Source organism: Physeter macrocephalus, chromosome 10 (genome assembly GCF_002837175.3).
Source record: "Physeter macrocephalus isolate SW-GA chromosome 10, ASM283717v5, whole genome shotgun sequence".
NCBI lineage: Eukaryota > Metazoa > Chordata > Mammalia > Artiodactyla > Physeteridae > Physeter > Physeter macrocephalus.
In genome coordinates, this window is record NC_041223.1 from 21,220,351 (window position 1) to 21,240,944 (window position 20,594).

The 20,594-nt window shown below is 41.9% G+C and overlaps 1 protein-coding gene across 9 annotated transcripts in view; it reads left to right on the top strand.

Annotated features, from left to right (window-relative positions):
* The window catches only part of PLAGL1 (PLAG1 like zinc finger 1), a 69,496-nt gene that overhangs the window by 33,567 nt on the left and 15,335 nt on the right, over positions 1-20,594 (top strand). For 4 of the 9 annotated variants that reach the window (XM_055087459.1, XM_024122612.3, XM_028494360.2 and 1 more), the window contains 3 exons: positions 2,982-3,055; positions 7,134-7,165; positions 11,581-11,650. The gene's annotated coding sequence lies outside the window, so the exon portion shown is untranslated. Of the gene's footprint in view, positions 1-2,981; positions 3,056-7,133; positions 7,166-11,557; positions 11,651-15,785; positions 16,694-20,594 lie in introns of those variants that run through there. The other 5 variants (XM_055087460.1, XM_024122613.3, XR_002891570.3 and 2 more) reach the window with 4 other exon arrangements.

Sequence of the window (20,594 nt, forward strand, 5' to 3'; positions counted from 1 at the left end):
ATTTATGTTTCAAAACATCTTTGAACTTTGTATCCAAGTTTCATTCACTTAGCTGTTTGTGCTGTTCTGGATTGTGTGTGTTGAGTGGAAATACTACAAATGACATTTATTTTTTAAAATGTTTATTCTTGGGATATTATAACTGGAAGTCTGTGTCAAACATAAATGAAACTGGCTTGTAGACCAATTTAGCACTTGCGATGAGAACAGTTCATAAATCCTAAAATTACTGCCTTACTTTTGACAACACAGTAAAGAAAAAGTCGAGTTTATCACAAGGAAACATCACCATACCTTCTTTTATCTCTCCCCTCACTTGCTCGATTTCCCAGGAAGAATTTATAGCTTTTTCCTTTGGCCCTCAGCCCTTTGTGCACACCTCTATTATAACACTTAACACATTGCCCTGTAGCTCTTTGTTTAGGTGTATTCTTTTAGCTGGAAGTAAAGCAGCTGTGTCGTATTCATTTTTATATCTCCAAACCCAGCAAAGCTCTTGGCTCAGTGAATGTGTGCTGAATGAATGGGGATTGATAGCTCCCTGTACATTACTTTGAATGTAATTACTTATCCAGGCTTCAACTGCAAATACTACATTTAGGAAAACCTGATTGATCTATTGTTACCTGATTGGTGCCATAGCTTTTTAAAATCTTTCCTTTATGGAGAATTATTAAACAGTTTTTCAATGTGGCAAGTTTGTTGGGCAGTGCATCAGCCTCTGAAGAGGAGGCATAGAAAGTGTATGGCATTGTCCTTTGCAAATCCAAGCTCTCTTCTTTAATATTCTTTTTAAAAAATAAGTCTCAGCACAGTGTTTAGGTATTTTCAGTAAGAAGATGAAAAATCTTTTAATTTAGAGTTTTGTAGACTTTCACCTGACCAGATTTAGTGATTGAGATGGATAGACTTCCATTTTCAGGTTTTAATTCTATGATGTAATGTTAAATAATGCAAAACAAAACCTTTGACAGTTTCTTTAACCAGCTTTACCACCACTGTATGTTATGAACCTCTTGTCAAAGGAAGCAAGCCCCTTTACTTCTAAGTGAAAAGTGTGTAAGGGAAATTTTGATTCTAGAGGACTGACTACTGTGATTTCACAGGACCCCAGGACAAGCCCAATTTCTGAGTTATTCTCAAGTTAACCCTATTTCTTTTTAAACCAGAGCTTTAAGTGGGAAATACTTGTCAACATTCTTTGGGAAAAAATAACATCTTAAAATCATAATGGAAAACTTTAGAAAAGGTGAGGGCAGGGGAGAGGTAAGTAAGCACGCAAGTACAGGAACTGGCTAATATTTTATTCTCCATGTTATTATTGTTTTGTTTTTACCACAAAGATTACGTTAAAAGCAATCTGTTTGGTTTTCTGTCTTGATTAAAAGTAGAGCTGAAGTTTAAAATACAGGTTTACAAATTTATGAGTCGTGGTAGCAATCTTGTAGAGAGATAGGTGCCTGTAGGGGTCATACAAATGTGGTCGATTCAGCAGGTTGTGATTCTGCTGAGATTTTAGATTTCTTACAAAACAGGAAAATTACCGCGGCCTTGATCATTGATAGACTCTCTCGCCCCCGTAAGTATTAACTTGTAGATAAGAAAGCTGTAAGCCTCTTACTTAGGTTTTATAACTCGGCTGCTCAATCCTCCCAGTTTCTGGAAGTAATTTCGTGTGACATCATACCAAAGTCGGGAGGGGTAGAGGGTGGAAGGAGAAGTAGGAAATCAAACAACACTTTTCCGTTTGATGTTTCAGCTTAAAAGCGATGAGGCATATCTTGTCTACATTGATAGAACTACATACAGGCCCCAGGGAGTGACTGTAGTTAAAAGTTGTGTTCTTGCTGTGTTTATAGAACCAGATAACGTCAACTACATGATCCTCCATAAAAGAGTCCTTTTCTCAGTCCTGAAGACTGTTGTCGTATACAAGAAGAATTTCAAGTAATTTAAGAGTCAGACCCTCAAAATACGTTTGGGGATCAACATATTTTAGATCTTTATATTTATGTGTGTGTTTATCTCCATAGGCAAACTTCCTAGCAGAAAGATACTTCCCTCTTAGACAGCTTCCCATCCATCCAAATAAAGCGGCCCTACTACAGGCTGATCTAGTCATTGAAAGGGAAACATCCTCCTTAAGGGTTAGGTTGAATTACAAGAAAGTATGCTTACTGTCAACAAGTTCTGCCCTTCAGGCCTCTCCTCTGAGTAGTAAGCTTGTCTTTGAAAAAAAAAAATTGTAGTTAAGCAAAGGTTCCTTTTGGTTTTGGGTTTTTGTTTTTGTTTTTTTTTGGTTTGGTTTTTGGCCTTTTAATGGTCTTTCCTTGCTCTTTGTCATCTTTTTCCCCTCTTCCCCAGTGCACCCTCAGCCCTACTTGGGTACTTGCTTCCTTTTCCTAAAGGATAACGTTCTTAGTTGAACGTTTTACAAAAGGTTCTGATTATCATCTGATTTCTTCCTGAGGCTCTGAGAAATTTTCACTTGAATTGGGGTCTCTGGAAAAGAATTGCAAGTACAGGAGTACACCTTGCTTCCCAGGTGCAGTGTTCAGCACTTCACTCCCATTAACTCATTTACTCCTCAGAAGGCTTTTAGGCTATAGGTATGGTTATCATCTCCATTTTACAGGCGAGAAGCTGAGGCAGAAAGCTGTTCAGCAAGTGGTGCGAGGTTTCTGAGTGGCTCCAGGTGACACCTGGATCTGAATGTAGGCCTTCTGGCACCATGGCCCCAGCTCATCACCACGTCACCACGTTGTCTCTCTTAAACTAAAACTCCTGTAAGAACTTAGAGGTGTGTCTCTGGAAGGTTGGAATATAACACAATGGCATACTGACGGAAAGAAGTTTTTGATCCTGGCATTCCTGAACTCACGTTCTGTATATAAATGTCTCCTAACACAGTATCGGTGTGGTTTTTCTCAATGCCTTTTTTTTTTTTTCTTTAAGCTTTTGACATTTTTTTCCTCTTCTAGGATTGCTCTCACATCTGATGTGGCCTCTGTTTCATGTCACATCTGAAACTCCTGTGTACCTCAAACTTAGAAAGGTAAGTGTGTCTCCACTACACCCTCTGACCTCTGCCCAGGCTGCCCTCTGTGGCCAGTTTGTTCTCACTCTCCTATATTAGAGCACACGCCAAAGCTTCCCGCTCTCCACGGTAGAGGGGGGTTATGTTCCAGAAAACACTTGCTCTCTGAGAGTTTTCATTTGAGGAACTGCAGACCTTGAGGGAAAAATTATGGTTGGGGAATATGAAAGCCTATTTTTCACTCTTTAGAAAAATCAAGAGAACATGCTAAGAACGGTCACTGATATTCATATAACTGTAGAAATAGGGGCGCTATACAAAGCCTTTTATTTATCATGATTTGTCTACTAGAAACTTGTGATCTCCCTCCCTGACACTTAAAAAGACGTTTTCAAATAAAAGCACATTAATGCTAGGGGAAATTTGGGGGTATTAGACTCCATTTAGAATCATATTTAGTATGTTGCATGCATTACAATTCAGAGTCTCTAAATCATGCTCCTAAAGTCATAATGTGAGGTGATTCTCAATTTGCATATATTCTGTCCAGCTTTCCTAAAATTATGAAATAAGTATGCCACTAAATCCAGTGGAGGTAACCTAAATTTGCCCCTAAATTTGAGGGAACTCGTGGTTGACAGGATCCCCAATATTTGTCAGAAGTTTTGATTTTTTAATTTTTCTCCATCATACATATAGAGATTATGATTTGTTTTAAACACCTATTTCAAAATAATGACACCTAGTCATTAAATTTCATATCCAACATTTTGGTTGTTTTTCTCCTGTAACATGTATTAGTTCTCTGTTTAAGCCCATTGCCTTCTTCACCCCAAGGAACCCTCCCCCTATTTTGCAGCTTTAGTGCTAACAGTGTTGCTTAACCATAGCTTTTGGCCTCTCTCCACATATTTTTTTGCAAAATGTCCTTGACTGTAATATGCCATATTTTTTTTATTCCAGTCTTCTTTGTAAGTTTTCTTATATCCCATCTTACACTTGAGTTTTTTTGGTGTTTTTTTTTTTCTCCTAAACTAGATAAACCACTTCCAAATTTATTTTGCTCTTGGACTGACTTCTAGAAAGGCTCTCCACAGCTGCTCCAGGTAAAGGGCCAAAGTGAAATATTAGATGTGTGTGTTTAAATTCCTGTTCTCCAAATGGTTCTAATTGAAATTAATCCACTTCCCCACTCATTCAAAAGAAAGAGTCTAGCAAAATCCAAATGTGCCAGAATCACTTCTGTATATCATTTGGGTGACTTCATGATACCTGTAAGACCAGCTCATGCCTATTTGTAATTGTTTTCTCTAGTTAAATGTGACATTGCCATTAAAAGCACAGCTAATAATATTATACTGCTTAAGAATTTAAAAATCTTTCAAAAACATGACATACAAAGTTTTGAAGCAGGCAGGAAATAACTAGAAATTTCTTTTACAGGTATGTGTTAGAAAATGGAATTGTGTTATGATCCAAATTAAAGAAAGATTATTGAAGTGAACCAGTAATTCATACTTTCTGTTATATGTATTGTATTCTGAAACAGGTTATTAATATTTCCTAATTGTGAACTTACCCAATATATAAAATCATTCTTGATACTTATTAACAGGTCACATCTAGTTTGTATATAAACTTCAGACTCTGCCCCAGTCATTGTGCCTCCGTATGGACATATGTAATGCATAATCTTACAACAGCTCTGCCAGGTGGAGAGATGTAAGCATGAAGAGAAGTTAGGGAACTTGCTTAAGGTTACATACCTGGCAAGTAGCAGAGCCAGTGTTCCGACCTAGAGCCATGTGACTCCAAAGCCGGTGCTCTTTGCACTACACCAGCCCATCTTTCTTGGACTGCATCCAGCAGAATAGTATCATTTGGTTAACGTTTTTTAACTAACTGTAGGAACACAACCTAGTATTAAGTAGGGTATGCTTCTAGTAAAAGAATAAGGGAGAGTAAAACACGTTATCATACCACTTTTAGGTAAGGAAAGTTGCTATCCAAGAAATAGCAATTTTTTTTTTTTTTTTTTTTTTTTTTTTACTTCCTTGACTCCCTGAACAAACAAAAAGTTAAAGTGAAGGCCGTTGGGGATGAAGGGCGTTGCGGGGGTCATAACATAGGAGGGTGTTAAATATTATGGTTACAATTAATAAATAAAGCACATATCTCTGTCAATGTGTTTAAAATAGTGCTAGGGGTTATGCGTGTTTATACTATGACAAAGTGTACTTTATTTGGGGGATAACTTAATTGATCCATTATGTGGCATTTACCAAGGTAATTTTCCCTTTTTGTTTGAGCACAGGAATTAAAAGTGATTCATAAAACAGACGCGCACACACACAGTCAACATGCAAATTAGAACCACGTTAGGGTGATCATCATTTTTTGTTGTTTCCCTAAAATGGTTCCCGTTTGCTAGTTCTGATTCAGGGGAGATTTAGAGCTCCCTGTCAACACTCAGTTTTACAGAGAAACTTCAGTGTTCGGTTATTGCTGTTAGCCTTTTTTGTGCACAGCTTTTAAAAATTGTTTTCTGTGTTTTTTTCCTAAGGAATTAACTGATTTTAATGTATAGAATGGATAGATAAATGCAGGAGCATAATCTGTCTGTCTGCTGTCTGAGGTCTCTTTCCATGATGCGAGCCCTTAGCATATCGCTCTCCTGATTAAAAACTTTCAGTGGATCAGTCAGGACTCTTGGTTGCAACTGACGGAAATTAATGGGACCATTGAAGAATTCCAAACAGCCAAGTGACGGGAGTGTATTTGCATGTTAGAAGAATCACTCTGACAGCAGCATTGTGATTAGAATGAAGGGATGAAGGGGAGCCAGTCTGAGAACAGAGAGACTGAGGAACCAGTAGGGATCTCGGTGTCCAGTACTAGAAATGTCCCTTTACTGATAAGCTCTTTACTTGCCAGGCCAGTAGTAGTTTGAAGGAAGCCACATGAAAATTGAGTTCTGGCCAGTAGGGTGGGCCGGTCCCCATTGTCCAGCATACCCTCCACCGCCACTAAGTTTTGGGGCCCCACAGATTGGAAGGTGGCCTCCGGCACATGGTTGCCCCTGTTGGGTGGTGAGAGTTGGGGCCGAGCCCTGTGAGTGCTGAATGCCCCCTCCTCTCTCCCATCTGGGCTCCCCCATCTGGTGTGAGAAGGGAAGCAAGTGTCAGTGGAGGCCAGACCCTTAGGAGAGGAGAGTGGCCCTGCGCTCTGGTTTTCCGAACCTCTATCTGCTTGCTCAATGCACCCTAACTTCCAAGTTCCCTGTCTGGGGGTTTTCTTCTTGGGCACCATTTAATACCAAATACTCGTGTTCCTAATAACCAAAGCAGAGAGGGGGGACCGTCTTGGCACGCCCAGCCTCTGTGATGGGGCACTTGCTCCCCTGATAGCTCCTCCTCTCCTGGGTCTGTCTTCCCTCTGGACGCGCCCCACGTGCTGGGCAGACTTAGTGGGTGCTTGTGCAGCAGGAAAATGGGGTCCCCTATTTGCTGCTTCTTGTATGTCTGAAATTCTTCCAGCCAGAGCTCCCTGTTCCGAAAGTTCTAATCTCGGCATACTGGCTGATACATCTTGGCTTATCTAGAATCCTCTTCTGGTTTTCATCAGGGCCTTCATAAGCCTCATCCGAAGTCTCAGATATTCAGCCACAGAATTTAAATGGAATTTGTTTTGAGGACATGACTGACCTCAAAGTCCAAATCCCTGTAGACATTTGGTGTCACAAGGACCTACCATTACTGCAACATCTTTGAATCAACAAATTTGTCACATTTATATCGTTTCTCCTCCCCGACACCACCCCAGTTTCCAGCACACTCTCATTTCCATCTTCTGGAAACCAACAGTTTCCAGAACTGTTGGAAACAGTTGGTTTCCAAACTGATGGAAACTCCGGGCAGCTGGTCTGGGAGGCACGTCCAGGCTCAGAAGCGGCGGTGTCCTGGGCCTCAAGATTCTAGCAGCACTGGCCTCTCTTTTCTCTTCCTAGTAGACTTCTGTTTTTTCCTTTGGTTTTTAAGCAATTCAGAGTTTAAGATAAAGGCCTTAAAGATAACTTTCTCGGTCTCTCCCTTTCTAGGTATTTGCATAGGAATCAGAGGCGTTAATCTTGTGAGTAAACTCTTGACATCTGCACTTGTTTCCTTCCTTCCTTCTCTACCTGCCCCCGGGACTAAAGCACAGGACAGCTGCCAGCTCCCCAGCACCTTTGCAGAGTCCACGCTCCTCTCTACAAGAGGACGGGTGGTGGCATTTTTTGAAAAATAATCTGGCTCCCATTGAGGCAGTTGAAGCTAGTCTGTAGCACAGATGCACATGAGTCTGTGATTCTTTGCACCTTACTCAGGCGCCCCTCACAGGTCTGAATCTCATTCCACGGTGTCAAGAATGCAGGAAGTATTCACTTTTGTTTTCCCCATTCCGTCAACCTAGAGAGAAATTTCATTGCTGTCATTTTTAGGTGTCTCCCTTTCCCCCATGGAGTGTGTCCTAGAATCTTGAGATTTCCCTGGCACCTGGTAGGTGAGGGCTGGTCTTTGGTATGTGACAGTGGGGTAGTGGTCTCTTGAAGCCCTGCCACTCTTACCCCAGGCCTGGCCTCCCTGAGCACACCCGCAGCTGTCCTCTAGAGGGTTCTGCCCTGCCATGGGGACAGAGCTGTGCCAGGGCCCCTTTTCCTTTCCAGCCCCAGGAGCTGGGGGTGGAGGGCACAGTGTCTTTTTCTGTCCCTCTTACCTCTCTCTCCTTCTCTCGACCCTGAAGTTGGGCAGAGTCTCCTCACTGGGTTTAGATGTTAAGAAAGACAGACTGCTTCTGTCGTCATCTGGGCTAAAATACAAGGAATTACAAAGCCTGCACCTGTTTTAAATGAGCTAGAAAGGATGTTGGGAGGACAAACGAAGTAAAATTCCAGAGTTGTCCTGCTGCACTGATTTGGAGGCTGTAATGAAGGCAAAACATCACCCAAACACTGGTAACTATGGAAATGAAGAGAAGGAAACAGATTTGAGAGACAATAAGCTCGAAGAATCTGTATAGCTTAGTCAGTGAGTAAAATCTAGTATGCCTCCAGAGTTTCTAACTTTGGAGCAGCTGGGAAGCAACACGGTGAAGAGACTATTAATAATGTGGACTCTCAAATCCCACACTCTGGATGCAAAGCCCGGCTCAGCTGCTTGCTGACTGTGTGACCATGGGCAAATTGGCATCACTCCTAAGCCTCAGTTTCCCCATAAGTAAGATGAGGTTAATGCTTCCTCCACATATGGTTGGTTGTTTGGAGCATTAAGTAAAGTGATTAAAACAATGGCCATGACCCTGGTGAGCATCCAATAAATGTTAGCTCTTATTACATAGTGGTGCCAGTAGCTAAAATCGGTGATGCCGGAGGAGCAAGCCTGGCGGGTTAGCCGTGCGGAGCCCCTGCTTTAGGATAGGTGACCTTCAGGGGCACTGACGATATCTAAGCTGAGAGGTGCAGGAGGAAGGTAGATGGATTCGCCTGAAATTTGAAAGAAGTTCAGGATTGAAGATAGAGATTTGGGAGGTCTGTGACCCCAAGGAGTAGTTGAAACCTTGGGTGGTGACTGAAGTCCCCCAGGGATTGTGTGAGAAGGTAGAGGGCCAGGTGCCAGGCCCACAGATCTGTTCCAACTCTGAGCGACCCTTTCACAACATGCTCCTTGGTGTCGTCTTCAAAACGACTCCATTGTTGTGAAATAAATATGAATGTCCTGTTTACGGTCTCCACTTCAGAAGTATAATCTCAGTCGCGGAGATCCAGCTCCCGAAGTACGACTTAGTTGCCTGTAATCTGCCAAATCGGGTGGGCTCCTTTCCGTCTGGAATTACAGTCCTTAGAAAATAAAAAACTTCTCTGGGAGGCTTTTCAAAAACAGGCCCTGCACATCCTCAACCCAGAGGAGTCTTTCGCTGGAAGCCGAGGCAGGCCTCCCGGTGTCAAGGCTTGCCCAGTTCTTTCCCACTCAAATCATTTGAAATAAAAAAGTCAGTTTGAAGAATTTACTTAAGCAAAATCAGGAGTAGCTCCAAGTGAATGAGCTGAAACTGGAGGGAGATCCCTTTGTTCAATTCGGGTTTCAGTGAACGCTCAGCAGGCAGCTAAACCAGTTCATTAACAGAGAAAAAGACGTGTTTCTCAGAGCGGCTCTCAGAAGCTAATGCTTAGAAAAACAGATTGTGACAGCAGAAATGCATTCTAGAAATCATAACGCTCTAGATTCAGGAAACTTTAGTTTTTGTCATCACTGAATAAACAAGTCACTTCCCCCTAAATATCTCCCCTTTATTTAAGACAATTGCCTCTAACTGATCTGTTTACCATGCACCACTCCCCGTTCCTAGAAAAATGTGATTTTTCTTGCTACTCTGAAGCTCAGAAACAAGTATATCTAGAAATGTTTGATGTTATTGGGTCATTTTTTAAAACTGTATTCTTTAAAAGAAAATAATAGAATTGACGTATTAAAACCTTTTTTCTGTGATTTTTGAAATCCAAATTCTGACCTGAAAAACAACAGTCTGCAAGTAGCATCCTGTCAAATGTAGATGTGTTATTTTTCCTAACTGCCTCTGCTCTGCTTTATTAAATTGTTGTAGACTGCACATGATTTTTCCCCTGGGGCCACGCATGCTTTCAGGTTCTCTGTTGCATTGTTAACTATTTAAGCATTAGACTGGGGCTGAGATGGCAGGTGGGAAAGGCCGAGGGACTTGATCTCCTCCCTGCCAGAGTTCTCCGCTTTCACTAGTGCTGCTTACATTGAACGGCTTAAGAATAAGCTCCTGTGTGAGCCCTCGGAGGCCAAGGAGCATTGTTGAATTCAGAAAGGAATCTCTTTCTTTTAGTGATAATTTGAATATTTTGACAATGAAGCTAAGCTACTCCACTGCCTGGTTTGCGTACTTCATGTCATGTGCGCCCTTTCTAGTGAAGCAGAAGAGAGCCTCTGCCTCTCTTCATAAATTCATAAATTGGTATTGTCCATTGATGAGATGGGTAGGAGCAAAGGAGGAATCATCCAGAAGAATTGTACTCTCTTGCTTTAATGTTTTTTTACAGCTTTTTAAAACAATTAATATAGGCCTTTGGAGACCACCCAATTAAACCACCACGATAAAGGTTGAGTATTTTGAGAAGAGAGATGGGCCATGAGGATAATTTGTGAAGTGTTTATGCATGCAAAGCAAGGAATACGTTTAAAACAGATACTCTGGATGATTCAGAGAACCTACTTACCTCCAGTTTTTTCCCTAAATTGTAGTGGATTATTTTTAAACTTTAGTTGTCTGAAAATGGCCTTAATTTTCCTGTTTAATAACTTATGTTATTCAAAATAAATGGACATAGCCTTTTTGAGCAAATTAAGAGAAGAAAACGGGCATCCAAGTGAATAAATCGCTTAGGTGAGATATAATTGGCTGTTACATAATAGATTTACCTTTGTACTGGTAAAGAGAATCCCGAAAAGCTTCCCCCCTAAGAGGATCTACTGGTTAGAATAGTCTTAGTTGGAAGAAGCCAACTTTTATAATTGATTGGTGAACAGAGATACCCGTTTCCAAACGCTCACCAGGGATCAGTGGTGCGAAGCTGGCTGTAGACCTTTCTGGAGACTTGGTGAAAACATAAGTTCCCAGGGCCCCAGCGATGCTGTCAGTCAGTGTTAGTTTGTACCGTGGCCTAGGAATCTGTATTTTTAAATGACTGCCCTGGTAATTCTAACGTATAGCCAGGTTTGGTAACCGCGGAATTGTATATGCAAATTGGAGACTTCAGCCTTTTCACCCTGCACGGTTGATAAATCTATATGAAGATATGAAGCTTTTTATGTGAAGCTTTTGTTGAAAATGAATGTCTACTGGTTATTGCTGATTTTTTTCAATTCATAATTTGTTTTAGGTTCTGTCTTTACATAGATTTGCATACCTGTTTTATGGTATTCTAATACAGTTGATTTTTTTTAAAATGCCATTTCCTCTGAGTTCTATTTTGAATATTTTATGTAAGCAATTTCATGGTTGTTGTTTTTTTTTTTTTCTACTTGCAGAAAGCAGGGGAAAACATCAGGGTTTTTCTAATCCAGTTGCAAGTAGGACAAAGGATATAATATAAATACTTAAAGATCTTCTTGGGCAAGATTACATGAGACGTTGAAAACCTTTTAAGTTACAACATTATGAACTTCAGCACACCTTTTAAATATATCAGATGATCTAAATGTTAACAGACTTTTGCCATATGGTGTATCTGAGACATTTAAAAATTAAGGGTGGTAGGTCTATTTAAGTATTATACTGTAGGATTTTAACATCTGAACTTGATCTATCATCTATTAAAATGCCTAAAAAGCAGGAGAAAATCTCCTCCACACATTAGCAGTTGTGTATGTGTTTGTGCTCTTGAAGTGAGCAAGCTCAGGTTGCTGCGTGAGCGGGGGTCGGGGAGCAGGGGGAGTGTTTTTCTAGCTTCGTTCACTTAAGGTGTGCAAGATCTCTTCTTACAGGTTTGAAGCCTCAAACTTCTGAGAGGTCTCCCTGACTGCCTTCGAGCTGATGTTTCCTGTCGCCGAGTAGGTACGCAAGCAATGATCGCTTTTAAAAATTACTTCTATCTGAGCATGTTTATTAGTAATTGCTTGTAAACACATAGTAAAAGAGGTCAAGGACATGCAGGAGGTTCAAGGCACTTCAAAAAGGCTCTGGTAGAGAAGAGCTACATTTCCCCCTCAAACTGTGGAATACCTTAGAACGGAATTCTTTTAACCTTTTCTTTTTAAAAAGCAAATTAGTATCCTCTGTGTTTCGGCAAATCAGATCCTGCAGTTATAGCAACTTCTCATATCCTCTGCCTTCCCTACACACAGCCCCCGTAATACCTGCAGATCTCTGGAATTTTCTGCTGACAACGCCGTCAGTTCAGAAGCTTTAAAGCTGCCCTATCTTCACTCCTCACTTGTGTACATAAGAAGATGCGTAAAGGTTGCCTCCCATTTGTGGAAGATGTTGACTGATAAGCCTAAGGAAGATGCTGGTCACGTACCAGTTGCACTAGGGAGTCCAGCTACAGCTTCCAAGGCTTTGTTTGGAAATACTGCGGTAAAAGCTACTGCTGAAGTCCGCTGCGGTGTAGACAGCTTAGCCGGGGAGGATGGCAGGGTGGGAGTGGAGAGTGCTTGGTTTAGCTCAGAACATCCGGGTTTGCCCTCTGGTCACCATCGTCGTCAGTCATGACATTAATGGGAGGTAACACTTAGAAGTTAACACTGTGCATTAAGCTTTGCTTAGTACAGTGTATATTACCTGCAGTATCTTTTTATTAGTCAGTGCCTATGGGCAAAGGACTGAGGTGTCTTGACCTCAGTTTCCTCATCTGTTAGATGGGGATAAAGATGCCTTTCTAGCCTATCTCACAGGGCTGTCATATGGGCATTAGTAGACAGAGTAGCATGAGGGACTTGATGAGTTCAACTGAAATGTAATATTGTTTTACTAAAGGTTATTTTGGCTCTATTTGAAATAGAATAGTCTTACTAAATAATATTTTGATTTCTCGGCCAGAAATTGAAATTCATCCTAACGTGGCCAGCATGTCTACTAGGAACTGAGAAAGGCACTGGCGGTTCTCATTAGGGGTGTGTGTGGGGGGGGTGGGAGTGTCTTGCCCTTGTATCTTCTGGTCACTGTATGATTGACATTGGAAGACCGTGCGTGACAACCAGTAAGATCCTGGAATGTGACTGCCAGGTATTGGGTGGTGAGTCTGTGGGCTGAAGACAGGTAGGGGGTGGCGAACACCCCAGGCCCTGTGTGTCTCTGGAGCTTAGCGGGACAGGCTCAGGCAGAATGGACAGGGCAATCGCCAGGCAAGCCGGGAAGGAAGAACAACGTGAGGCATCGCTATAGGCTACTGGGAAGGAGCAGCAAGCATGCGGCAGCGGGAAATTGGGGCTTATTGTAAGCAAGGTGCCTGGCCTCCAGGGCGACAGGAGCACAGAACAGCACATTGAAGCCCCTGCGGATGGGCTGCCGATGGACCACACATGTGGATTGCGAGGACAGCTACTTAGAGAGGTTCACATTCCTCCCCATTGAACTGGGTATGATTGTAATGGTTTGTTAAACAAACAAAGAACCTAAAGCTGTGAATGAGGGAGAGAAAAGACTTAAGGTGAAAAGGAGAGGAGGCCCTGCTTGCTAGTGTTCCACTCTTTTTAAGCTCCCCCCTCCTTCCTTGACATTCCTTTCTCCCTTTCAGAGAAGACAGTGCAGTAACTTGGAAAAGTTGCCTTGTCTCTCCAGTGCCATTTCCTTTTAAACTGGAAACAGGATGAAATAAAATGTCTGTCACCTTACCAAGACAAAAATGAAAAACTGGGGTCCTCTTAAAGGACTAGTGATAAATATTTTTATATTTCTAACCAAGTATTTCTGGGTGAACAGTTTGCTTGGCATCCTTTGAATTTATTGGATGTGCCGTGGAAAGGCCAAGAGAAGATTCTCAGTCAAGCACTGGATAGTAGCTTTGTCCTGTAAATAACACACGTGGCCGCAGAGGTGGGCAGACCTCTGCTTCTGGAGGAAGGGCTGTGAGCTTTGGAGTGGGCACAGCAATTTCACTTTTCTCTCTGAACTGTGTACACAGTTTATAGTCAAGTGAGTTCCGGATGTTCATCCATTGAAAAAGCTTGGAAAAAAAAAGTGTAAATTGTTTTTTGAAACTGCCAATTACATCTGTGTCCATTCAGTTAATCAGATTAGGTCTCAGGCCCTCCTTGTGGGAAAAAAAGGAACCATTTAGAGGTTTCAGAACAGTACTTTTAAATCTGCTGTTCCCGCAGGGTAATGAAGTTATCCATGGGGGAGGGATTAGTGATTACGTGTAACTTTTTTCTTGTGGACAGCAGTCTGTTGATACAGCGTCCTCACTTTCACTGGCTCCCAGATCCCCCCGCCTGGCGCATCGGACCCCTTGTGTTCAGGGCACGGCCTTCTTGGCAGGCCCGTCTCCTGCTACCCGCGCCCCGCCCCACCCCCCCCCCCCCCCGCCCCGTCACACCTGCCTTCCAGCCAAACTAGACCACGTGATCCATGCTGCCCTGTGTCGCTTCATGCCCCTGGGCTTTTACATGGTCTCCCCTCTGCCTGAAATAGACCTACTCCCTTTTGTCCACCTGGTTCGCTCCTAAACTCAGCCCAAGTAGTCATTATAAAAATTCAGAAAGTACGGATACTCAAAGAGGAAAAACAAAGAAAGTCGTCTCTAATTCAGCCCCCTAGCGACCCTTTGCTGACATACTGTTATCTGCACTTTCAGCCCTTTTTCTATTTATTTAGAGAGGTGGTTTTTTAAGGATGAAACAGTCCACCCAGGTCTTGAGCATCCTTTCCCGATCTCATGTAGCTTTTAAGGTTCCGTCAAGAGATTTTAACTCGGGCGTCTGGCTTCCCGTCATCCATGTGACTAGTGAGCTTTTCTTATTTCTTTTCTCAGTGTGAGCCTTTGCCCTCACACACTTCCTGGGAAGGAATCAGGCTTTTCTTTTCCCTAGAATGGTAACCGTATTAGGACAATAGGCCCTGCCGATAATTAGGTAAGTTTTGGTTCCTCTGTGCCCTGCTCTTAGAGTTCCAGGAAAAGAGATCACCGCTGTCAGCTATAGAAACACATCGTAAAGGGCATAAAGGCGAGTTGCCGAGGATTTGTTGGGAGGGGGGAGGGGGATATATTTCCAGCTGTCACAAAGGAGTAGTCCCTGCCGCTGACTTTAATGACTAGGAAATCTTCTCCTAACACCAAAGGCTCTTGTCTGGATTTCGGGTCCGCGCTCCACCCCACCCCCTACCATGCTACCTAGAGTTCATTAACAGTCTTCCTGACACATTCCGTCCCATCTCAGCTTGAGAACCAGTCCTGGGCCTCACACTTGCCTCTCTGGATGCGCATACCTGTTTTGCTTGCTTGTAGACCTTTGTCTGTTTCTTCCTAAACGTTAATATTTAAGAACACCGTGTATGAGGTGGGGCGAGGAGGAGTGGGGAGGATCTAAGAGCCCGTCAAGATGTTTCCTTCCCTCCCCTCCGCCTGGTGGATATTATGCCGAGTGCCCAGTCCCGTAGACGTGCTTTGGCCCTGTCTGGGGAGTCCCGAGCTGCGCTGCGTAAGCTCCCTGCTTCCACTCCATACAGGTGCGGGAGGGAGTGGTGTCATAACAGGGTGGTTTCAGATGACGCCTCCGTGGTGATGGAGCCTGGCTCCTGGTCAGCGGTCCTCTTTTGCCCTTGGTAGTTTGGTTTCTCTCAGTCTTCCGTGGCTCATCGAGGCTCATATTCCTGGGCTTCTGCCTTTTCCAGTGCTTCCTCCCATCCCAGTCAAGACAGAGTTTTATGGGCATTCTCTATCTGCTTCTACCTCTTTTTTCTCTCCCCACCTCCATGTAGGCCTGGAGTGGCCAGTCTTGACAAAATCAGTTACATGTTATCTTCGATGTGTTAAACACAGTATAATAATAAAAAGCTCCCATCTGTAAAAAAAAAAAAAAAAAAAAAAAAAAGCCCACCTCTTCTCGTAAAGTGGGCAACCAAACAGGATTTTTGAGCTATTAGGGTCTTGTTTTGTATTATCACCATCCAGAAATTATTTGGAACGTCTTCTCAAGTTTTTTTTAAAATGCAAACTTAATTCTCATTTTGCTTATTTTTATCACCACAGACTTGTCACTACACTACCTTACCTAAGAGGAACTGAGGGAATTGAGACAGAAGGCTTCTTCTGTCCTTGGAGCCTCCAAGAGGGACATGCCACCACACGGCCGCTTCCATCTGGCTCCGCAGTGCAGAGTAGGTCCCCTAAGGGAGGACCAGTCTAGCTGCGGCCTGCTGTAAAGAAAAGAAATCCCTCCCCAGCCCAGGCCCCCCCCACTGTAGCAGACCACTTGGGGAAGACAGACACTGGTGATCAAGGTTGATCATGCGCCCTTACTGATGATCTGAAGCCACCCACATACACAGAGCCCAGAGTAATTTATAGTCACTTACAGAAGTCAGATTCAGAATGGTATCCACTTCCCTGCAGGCAAGGGTATTATTCGCTATTATTTAGTCTGGGAGGTGACCTCACGGCCTCTTCCATGTGGAAGTCTCCTGGCTGGCCTGAATGCCCCGTTAGGCACCATTAAATTCAATACATCTAAAACCGGACTCTGAACTCCTGTGTTTTGCTAGGTTTTTCTTCTGGGGCTTGATATTTCTTTCCCTCTCCACCATCACTGTCCCCTCTTTCCTCTACCATTTTCTAAGTCCTAATTTAACTCCAGTAGTCCCTCCTTATCTGAGATTTCACTTTCCATGGTTTCAGTTACCCACGGTCAACCTCGGTGCAAAAATATTAAATGGAAAATTCCAGAAATAAACAATTCATAAATTTTAAATTGTGCACCATTCTGAGTAGCATGATGAAATCTCATGCCAGCCTGTTCCATCCTACCCGGGACGTGAGTCATCCCTTCATCCAGCATATCCTGCCTGTTGGTCACTTAGCAGCTGGCTCAGTTATCAGACCCACTGTCGGTATCACAGTGCATATAACAGTGCACAGTGCAAATAACCCTTATTTTACTAAATAAGCACAAGAGTGGTGATGCCGTCAATTTGGATGAGCCAAAGAGAAGCCGTAAAGTGCTTCCTTTCAGTGAAAAGATGAAACTTAACAACTTAATAAAGAGAAAAATCGTATGTCGAGGTTGCTAAGATCTACAGTAAGAAGGAATCTTCTACCTGTGAAATTGTGCAGAAGGAAAGAGAAAGTTGTGCTGGTTTTGCTGTCTCACCTCAAACCGCAAATGTTACGGCCACGGTTCGTGTTAAGCGCTTAGTTGAGGTGCGGAAAAGGCATTAAATTTGTACAAGAAGATATTTTGGAAAAAAATATTTTGAGAGAGAAACCACATTCATATAACTTATTACAGTGTTTGTAATAATTGTTCCATTTTGTTCTTGTCGTTGTTAATCTCTGGCTGTGCCTAATTTCTAAATTAAACTTTATCCTAAGTACGCATGTATAGGAAAAGACATAGCATATGTACAGTTTGGTAATATCTGTGGTTTCAGGCATCCACTGGGGGTCTTGGAACATATTCGCTGTGGATAAGGGGCACCTACTGTAGTGGGTTCCTGTTGCCTGGCTCCCCTGGCCGCTGGTCCTGGGACCCCTGCCCCTTGTAGTTTGCCTCCTCTTGGTCTGCTGTGGCTCTTTGAGGCTTAGATTCCTGTGCTCATTATGCCTTTTCCATCACTCAGCAGGAATGCCTCCTACTCCTGTTGAGACAGTGTTTTGTTGGCATTTTTCTATCTGTTTCTACTTCTCTCCCCACCTCACTCTACCTCCACATAAACCCAGAGTTAGTGGCTACCCTTGACTAAATATGTTAGCCTGCTAAAATATTACAACAAAAGCCCACCTTCTCCTAGTGCAATAGAGTGATACGTCACTGGTGCTTTATGATTTGGTCTGTGTCTCTCCAGCCTGTTTGTCCGTGGTACCCCCATTGTTTACATCCATATCCAGTCATACTGAAGTACTTATTTTCAAGTACCCTGTGTTGATTCATTCCCTTGGCCTGCAATAGACCACCTCCCCCTTGAACACCACGTAAACTTGCTGGCTCAGCTTAAACTTTGGCTTCTCCATGAAACCTCTCCTGATCTCCCAAGCAAGAGATAATTATTCCTTCAACAACCATATTTCTTATCCATCTTGAGTTTCAATGATTGTTTTCACTTTTTTTCATGCATAAGTCTTTATAGAGCAATTTAATTGCGTCATATCTTAGTTCTTAAGGAAGAGCATCTTAGAATGTACACGTCCTGACTCCAGGCTTGTATACTACCTCTTTCCCTTCCACTGGGCATTATTTGGTTTTGCCTGACTTTCTAATTTTTGCCAGTCTAGTGGGGGAGGGGGGTGTTAAGAAATAAAACAAAAAGTGTCAGATGTGGTAAGTGCATGACACAAGGGGAAAAAAAAAAAAAAAGAGGCAGGGAATGGGAGCATAAGGAGTGCCAGGGATAGGGCTGGGGATTAAATAAATTAACCAGGATTGAAGTTTTGTCAGTCAAGAAGGGGGAAAGCCCACAGAGTAAAATGTACATGGGAAGTGATTTTAATGATGGACCAAGAGATCTAACCTGGATAAAACTGTACATATTTTCATTTGTTTATTGGCTACATGGGTTTCCTCTTCTGTGAAATACCTTTTTATTTTTTTGTTCTTGCCTAAAGGTTTAAAGGTTTTAAAGGTTTAAAGTTTTGTTTTAAACATTAAGCCTGTAATCTGTCTGGAATTAATTTCCTATATGATGTATGGTAGGAATCCAGTTTCCTTATTTTCCATATGGATAACCAATTATTAAGTAGTCCATTCTTTCCCCAATGATTGCAGTGCCAGCCCTGTCATATATTAAGTTTCCATACAAAAGTGGGTCTGTTTCTCGGCTGTTCATTCTACTCCATTGGTCCACTTGTCTAATCCTGTGCCTATATCGTACTGCCTTAATTACTGTAGCTTTGTTTTATAAATGTTTTTATCTGTTATCTTTTACCTTTTCTTCTTTGGTCTGTTTGTATGATGATGAGAATGAGCCAGTTGAGTGGAGAAAGTCTTGACTCTTCTTGACTTTTCCTCTTCCACATAAAATTTTAGAATGATCTTGTCAAGTTCCAACAAAGAACCTTGTTGAATTTTTATTAGAACTTCAGTGAATCAGTATATTAATATGAAGAGAACTGACAATATTACAATAATTCTATCTGTATGTCCCTATTCATGAACATGGTATATTTCTCCATTTATTTAGGTTTCCTTTTGTCTTTCAGTATAGTTTTATAGTTTCTCCATAAATATCTTGTCTTTGGTTAGATTTATTCCTAGATATCTTTGCTTTGTGGCTAATTAATTTTAAATTATATTTCTGTTTGCTGGCATTTGAAAATGCAGTTGATTTTGTGTTTTGATTTTTGTAACCAAATACCTTGTCAGACTTTCTAATTCTCATAATCTATGTGTGGATTCTTTGGAGTTTTCTATATAGTCATCTGTGAATGGCAAAAGATTTATTCCATTCCAATTTTAAGTCTTTTTATTGCTTTATTGTTTCTACCACAACTTCTAGTACAAATGTTTAACAAGAAACAGTGATAATAGGTACCCTTTTCATATGACAAAGATAGTAAACTGTCTCATTAACTTAAAAATTATCTCCTCTTTCCTGTTTCTTGGTCTAATGATGCACATTTTAACAGTTTAACCTATGGATGGTCTACTGTTAATTAGTCTCTGGGTTATAAAAGGTTGCTTCATGGTGCTAATCACTAGTGAGCATTAGGACTAACAAAGATGTAAAAATAGCACCTACCCTCAAAAGAAGCCACATTGGCAAACATAAAGGTGCCTAAGAGTCATCAGGGGAGTTTATTAAAATTGCAGATTCTCAGACACTCCCCCAGCAAGTTTGACTCAAATGCCTGCCCCTGGGGTCTTGCACTTGTCGCTGTCCTTGTTATTGTTTGTTGTTGTTGTTGTTGTTGTTTAACATCTTTATTGGCGTATAATTGCTTTACAGTGGTGTGTTCGTTTCTGCTGTATAACAAAGTGAATCAGTTATACATATACATATGTTCCCATATCTCTTCCCTCTTGCGTCTCCCTCCCTATCCCACCCCTCTAGGTGGTCACAAAGCACCGAGCTGATCTCCCTGTGCTATGCGGCTGCTTCCCACTAGCTATCTATTTTACGTTTGGTAGTGTATATATGTCCATGCCACTCTCTCACTTTGTCCCAGCTTACCCTTCCCCCTCCCCATATCCTCAAGTCCATTCTCTAGTAGGTCTGTGTCTTTATTCCCGTCTTGCCCCTAGGTTCTTCATGACCTTTTTTTTTTTTTTTCCTTAGATTCCATATATATGTGTTAGCATATGGTATTTGTTTTTCTCTTTCTGACTTCCTTCACGCTGTATGACAGACTCTAGGTCCATCCACCTCACTACAGATAACTCAATTTCGTTTCTTTTTATGGCTGAGTAATATTCCATTGTATATATGTGCCACATCATCTTTATCCATTCATCCGATGATGGACACTTAGGTTGCTTCCATGTCCTGGCCATTGTAAATAGAGCTGCAGTGAACATTTTCGTACATGACTCTTTTTGAATCATGGTTTTCTCAGGGTATATGCCCGGTAGTGGGATTGCTGGGTCTTATGGTAGTTCTATTTTTAGTTTTTTAAGGAACCTCCATACTGTTCTCCATAGTGGCTGTTATCAATTTACATTCCCACCAGCAGTGCAAGAGTGTTCCCTTTTCTCCACACCCTCTCTAGCATTTATTGTTTCTATTTTTTGATGATGGCCATTCTGACGGTGTGAGGTGATATCTCAGTGTAGTTTTAATTTGCATTTCTCTAATGATTAATGATGTTGAGCATTCTTTCCTGTGTTTGTTGGAAATCTGTATATCTTCT